At 48.2% G+C, this 6288-nt stretch overlaps 1 pseudogene; it reads right to left on the bottom strand.

The window, feature by feature from the left end:
• Positions 1–1206: 1206 nt before the first annotated feature.
• LOC107300530 lies at positions 1207–5794 on the bottom strand (annotated as a pseudogene).
• Positions 5795–6288: the final 494 nt, after the last annotated feature.

Raw genomic sequence — 6288 nt, 5'->3', positions numbered from 1 at the left:
GGGAAGGGATTCGGACGAAGAGTAATGAAGATGAAGCTGCTGTGGATTTAAAGCCGGGGAAGATTTGGGTGTCTGGACTGACAGGAAGTTCCAGAGTCCCAGGGGTCAGTCTAGATGGTCTCCATCCCTCCTTCACAAGAAAGAGAGGCCTTCAAAGGAAAGCAAGAGGTGTCTCAGCAGGAGAAGCTCCAGGCTGCTATTCTTCTCCTCCCCCCAATCTAAAATCTTGACCCTCCATTTTTCAGAGGTTGCGAAAAAGCCAGAAATTCATCAGTTACTGAAAAAAAACAACTTCCTTTCCCATCAGGAATCAGGAAGGATAGCAGGTTTAATTCATGAGTGCTGTAGAAAAAAAGAGACGGGGAAGAAAGTTAGAAAATAAAGTGAAATCTTCAGTGTAAATAACTTATTATTCCTCTCTTTCAGCCACCCCCTCCAGACAGGCCCACATTGCAGGGGGGTGGTTGATAGGTAGGAACAAAATGAGGGAGTGTCCCCCCCTTTTTTCAAAGTGGAAAAGGATGCAAAGGACCAGCAATTCATCTCCAGAGGCTTATGGATTTTTTCCCAATTGACTTAACTGGGGGGTTAATCAGGAAAGGAGGCCTCTTTCCCCCCCCCAGATGTTTCATAGTAACAAAGAAGATGGGGCCAGGATGGGGAGTGGTAGCAAAGCTGGGTGTTGCTTTGCCAGAAATTGTGTAAAATGTCACAAGGAGACTTCCCTTCCTTTTTGCAGTTTCCCAAAACCTGGAAACATCCTGGGGTAGATTTTAGTGTTTCTGTGTGTGTGTTTGTTTTTGATTGCACTGTTTTCAGGTCTCTGTAATGAAAAGCTGCCCAAAATTTCAAAAAATTGTGTTATCCACAGCGAGGAGGTATTGTTCAGGCACATTAAAAAAAAAGGAACAATTAACGAATGTTAAAGAAACATCTATCACTTGAGGAGAAACTCACCTGCAGGAGGCTGGATGGGAGTTGCTGGAAGGAGAAAAAGACCCAGTCAGGACCCTTCATGGGCTGGAGGACTCAGAATGTCCACCTACCCATTGACAGCCCATAATAGGTTGCAGGATGCTCACTTATACAGTAGACTCTCAGAGAACAGAATTTCCCAAGCAAATCTCCAAGGGGAGCCTCCTTGCCATCTGTTAAGCTTGCTGAGAGGCCTCCCCTGGATGGTCCCCTCCCCATAATCTCTTATACAGCCCCCCAGACTCACCTGTCTTGCTCTTCAGGTAGAGGGAGAGCCCCATGGCAAAGAAGATCACCCCCATCACGGCTGCCACAATCCCCGTCCAGAGTTTGCTCTTGGCAGAGTTGGAGGAACGGAGCTCTGGGGAAGGAGAAGGAGCCCCCCCTGAGCAGGAGCATCAAGGCCAGCTTCCCCCCCCAGGAGAATCAATCCCAGCTCCCCCCACAGGGAGGGTCTCTCCCCGCTTCTCAGGGAAGGATGGGGTCCCCAGACCAGTAGGGGAGGGAGGGGGGACTCACCCCATTGGACGGTGATCGGGGCCTCCAGGCTGGCATGCTCCACCTGGCAGGCGTAGACGTCCCCCCGCTGGGGCTCGGTCTCCAGCATCACCTGGAGCTAGTAGGTCCAGTCTCCATTCTGGAGCTCCTCTCCGAAGGCCACGCCCTCCTCTTCCGGCCGCCCGTTCTTCAGCCACCGGACCTCGATCTCCAGGGGGTAGAAGCCCCTCGCGGTGCAGAGGAGGATGGTGTAGGGGGAAGCGGGATCCAGCTTGGTGGGGGAGATGGAGGCGGTTGGCTTGGCTGGAGGGGAGGAGGGACATGGGGGAGACACAGGAGGGGCCAGAACAGGAGACCAAGTTGGTTAGTTCAGGCCTAGATCCCTTTTCACTCCTGAAAATATTATTTATTTTAAGTCATTTCCAAACCAAATTGCAGCATGAAATTAAATAGGATCCTGAAAGATGGAAAAACATAAATCGTTCCTGGTTGGGATCAGTTTCCATCATCAAATTGCACAAGTCCAACAGGAATAAATGCTGGAAATGCCCCAGGATGGAAGGAATTTCCTGCCAGATGTGTGGGAGACATAAAGAGATCAAGAAGACAGTGAAGACACACACAGCATGTTTTGGAGAATTGCAGGAATTCCATTCAAAAAATCCCCACATTTTTTAAAAAATAGGTATAATACCGGAACATTTATTTATTTATTAAATTTATTTGCCACCATCTCATGATAAAACGACTCTAGGCAGCTTACAGCAGGGCTTTTCAACTAGTGGTACGTGTGCCAGCTGTGGTAGATGATCACATGGCAGATGGTACGCTGCCCTGCCCAGCCAAGTGTAGTGGGGGAGGGAACGAGCCAGCTCAGGCAAAGGCCCCAGGCTCACTTCTGGCTCACCCCCCTTCCCCATGAGAAAGGAGGAGGAGGGGGCGGAGACAGGAGAGGCTATAAAAGGAGGCAGTTTGGGCGGGAGAAGGAGAGAGAAAAAGAAGCAGCCTTGGGAGAAGGCAGAGTCAGCTCTAGCAGCATGGAATGGAAAGAAGGAGAAGGAGGAGGGGGGAGAGGAGATCAAGCAGGCCAGCCACAAGTGGATCTACAACTTCTGTGGCAGCCACCTGTGCTGGCAGCAACCAAGAGGCAAGGAACGTAGGGAGGAGGGGTTGTCCTCCATGAGGAATGAAGAAAGGCAGCAATGAAGAAAGGCAGAAATGAAGAAAGGCAGCAATGAAGAAAGGCAGCAATGAAGAAAGGCAGCACCGGCTGGAGGTGAATCACGGAGGGAGATGGAGAGTGGAAGGATTCTTATGTGCTTTTGTGACTTTGAAGTTCTGGGATTTGTGCAATGTGGGCTTTGTGTTCTTAAGGAGTGTTTGGCAATTTCTATTTGGCTGATGGCTGATGTCTCAGGTTAGCTTCTACTGCTCTGCTGCTGTTAGCTGTAAGTTTTGCTGCAAGGGATTTTGAAGTATTTTTCTCCTGAATGGATTTTGCCTGTAGCATTCCTTTACTTATGAATGGAGCCATTTAAGGAGGCTGCCTTAGCCAGCAGCTGTACTTACTACATTTTTTTTCTTCCTTAAGTGCCCACTGCGCTCCTTAACTTTCCTTTCTAGCCAGTAGCTAATTCTTAAAGGGGAATGCGCCTTTTTAAGCTACTTCCCTCAATGGCTTGTCTTTTCTGTCTCTGGAGGCTTTTCCTTGTTCAATGAATATATGGAAGAGGGGAAATAGGGGGGGGGTTCAAATTCTTCCTTCAGAAGGAGATGGGAATGAGAAAGAGGGAGGCAGGGAAGGAGGGAGGGAGGGAGGGAAGGAAGTCCCGCCTTAGCACTTGGCCATTTGCCAATGGCTTTTGCTTGTCAAAAGGTTGCAAAAGGGGATCACATGACCCTGGGACACTGTGACCATCATAAATATGAATCTGTTGCCAAGCATCCAAATATAAATCACATGACCCTGGGCCTGCTGCAATGGTCATAAGTGTGAAAAACGGTCAAAAGTCATTTCAGTATAATTGCAACTTTAAACAGGTTTTTTTTGGTCATCAAGTGTTTGACACCTTGCTAGGTGGTACTCGAATATTCCCATATATGCTAAAAGTGGTACAGTCAGTGAAAAGGTTGAAAAGCCCTGGCTTACAGCATTAACACATTAAAATCCCAACAGATAAATATTTCTATAGCAATCAAAATGGAATTCCCAGTCAAGATAAAATTATAGTTAAAAGATGGGGAGGAACAGGACGTGTGAGGGGGGAGAGGGGATTGCCTCTTTATTCAACAACTACCTCCAGTGTAAGGCTCCCCATTGGGACCCCCTGATTTTGAGCCAGATTTCACCTAATCTGTACTTGAACCTTTGGCTTTTTCTGCCCAGGTTCCCCCCCCCCAACCTCTCCCTGCAGCCGTCCGGCCTTCCTCCCAGCCCCATTTCCCCCCCCCAGGAAGGAGGTGGGGAGGGGTCCGACCCTCCTACCTGGGATGGGGGGGCACGGAGGGGTCTAGGACAACTGGCATAATATGGAAGAAATGCAGAAAGAGAATCAGGAAAGGAAGGAGGCCGAGGGAGGAAAGAAATGAAATCTGAAGGACAAAAATAAAAAAAACATTTTTAAAATTATTTTAAATAATTGAATAAAATTGTTGAATTGTCCTGCAGTGAGTTGCCCCATTCCTGACAGGTAGGGCAGAAAGGATCGGGGGGGGGGGATCTTGGGGAAAGGGAAGGTAGCTGAGGAGATCAGGCAGATCCCAGGATCACAGAAGAGCCTTGGAAGGGATCCCTCTTGATCTCCTCCTCCAGCAAATGCACAACTCTTGGATGGATTAATGGGGGGAGGGCTGAGTGACCCCCCCAAGAGGATCCTTCATAGATCCACTCCAGCTCAGAGAACTTTTGCTAACAATGTTTTTCTCCGTTGAGGGATTCTCTGATGAACAGCTAATTATATAATGTTTAAGAAGGTTTGGTTATTTGTAATTTAATCCTGGGATCTGGTCGGGATTTTTTTATGAACAGTTAATTATTCTCCTAGGTTTGCAGGGAAGAATTTAGGAGTAAAAATGAATTCCAGACTGAATGTGCGGAGAACAAAATTGGATGAACAAATGACTAAAGAATAAATATATAGAGAGAATAAAAAAAAATAAAATAAAATATAAAGAATAAAAAAAACTAAAAGAGGGACAGGGCACAGCAGACGAAAGAGCCTTCCCTGATTCCCTTTTCCAGGCCTTTGGAAGTTCATTTTTTATCCTAAAATCCCAAAGGCCCCAGAGGCGAAGGCAGCCGTGGGGCCGGTCAGCCTCCTGAAGCCCCCTTCTTTCATGCATTTTTATCACTGGATTTTAATCATTCCTGCCTTTTAAATCTTAAATTGTATAGAATGTTTTGGTGGTTTTATATTTTATGGGTATACCATGCAAACTCCCTCTGTGTGTGAGAGAGAGATATGGTTTTAAAAGTTGATAAGTAAATTAATAAATATTATTTAATAAAAATATTATATTGAAATATTATATAGCATATACTATAGATTATTATTGAAATATATCTATATACTGGGCAAGAGAGAGACCTGGCTGGATTCCTTCCCCCCCCTGAAAAATATAATATTTGGTATAATATTCTGGAAAGAAGTTTTTCTGGGTAGGGGAAACTTGGGACCGTGGGAAGAGAAGGAAGATCGTGGGACTGATGGGAAGGAGAGGAATTTATTTCTTTCCTTTGGCATGTTTCATTGTCATCATTGAAGAATTTCAAACTTTTTAATGGTAATTTATTTTTTAACCTTATTTTTTATACATTTTTTATTTAGGGGTGATTTTATATCGTACACCATCCAGAGCCCCGCTTTGAGGGAGGGGAAGGGATTAGGAGTATCAACAAATATCAATAAATAAGAATGAGTAAGTTTCATAGATCGGAGGGCACAGAATACATAAGGGGCAAATCTTTATCCGGGAGACTCTTGATAAATGAAATGAAAGGGGGGGTCCCTGCATCCCCCCCGCATGGAACTCCCTTTCCCCCACTCACCTTTCCGGCCAACCACGTGGCCGCTCTGGAAAGCCTCGTAGTTGGGTTGGCAATAGTCATCCACTTTGGCCCTCCGGTACTGCAGCTCGTGCTTATCCCGGTTGAAAGCCTCCGCATCCGCCTTCCCCAACGCCGTGACGGCCTCGAACTCCCCGCGGGCGCTGTCGAAGCGGAGAAACTCCTGCTGGTTGTAGATCTCCCGGTACACGTACCGCACCCGCCGCGTCCCGTTCAGGAAATGGCACTCGAACTTCCCCTGGTACAGGAAATGGGCTGCGGGGAGGGGGAGGGGGAGGAAGGGCGTCAGGAGGGACTCCAGGGCCCATGGTTCCCAGCCTCTCCTAGAGGAGGGACCCGGGCTTGTCAGAGGAGGGGAGGGGAACCTGCCGCGAGAGGCTGCCGTTAGGCGCCCCCTGGAGGAGGGATGGGGAACCGTCGGTCCCAGCGGGATTCCCCCTTGGTGGGGGACTGGAGGGGGGAGGAAAATGAGGGAGGGGAGGAGCTTCCTGAGGGACCGCCTCCTTCTCCCGAGGGTGGAAAAAGGCAGGCAGAAGTTCAGCCGGTCCAGCACTCGGCCTAACTGTCTGCAAGGAAAGCTGGATCCCGGTGGGGCCTCTTTTCTCCCCCCACCGCAAAGCGACGGGAAATATGGAGGGAGGGATGAGACCCCACTAGGAATCTCTGGGCTGGAGGGACAGTAAGATCCATGCTTCCCTCTCCCTCTTCCTTTCGGGGGAGTTGGGGAGGGGACACAATCAGGATACCCA

The sequence above is a fragment of the Protobothrops mucrosquamatus genome, unplaced genomic scaffold, assembly GCF_001527695.2.
Source record: "Protobothrops mucrosquamatus isolate PMUCROS unplaced genomic scaffold, P.Mucros_1.0 scaffold7346, whole genome shotgun sequence".
NCBI lineage: Eukaryota > Metazoa > Chordata > Lepidosauria > Squamata > Viperidae > Protobothrops > Protobothrops mucrosquamatus.
The sequence above is the reverse complement of the archived record's forward strand: the minus strand, read 5'-3'. Positions and strand labels throughout refer to the sequence as shown.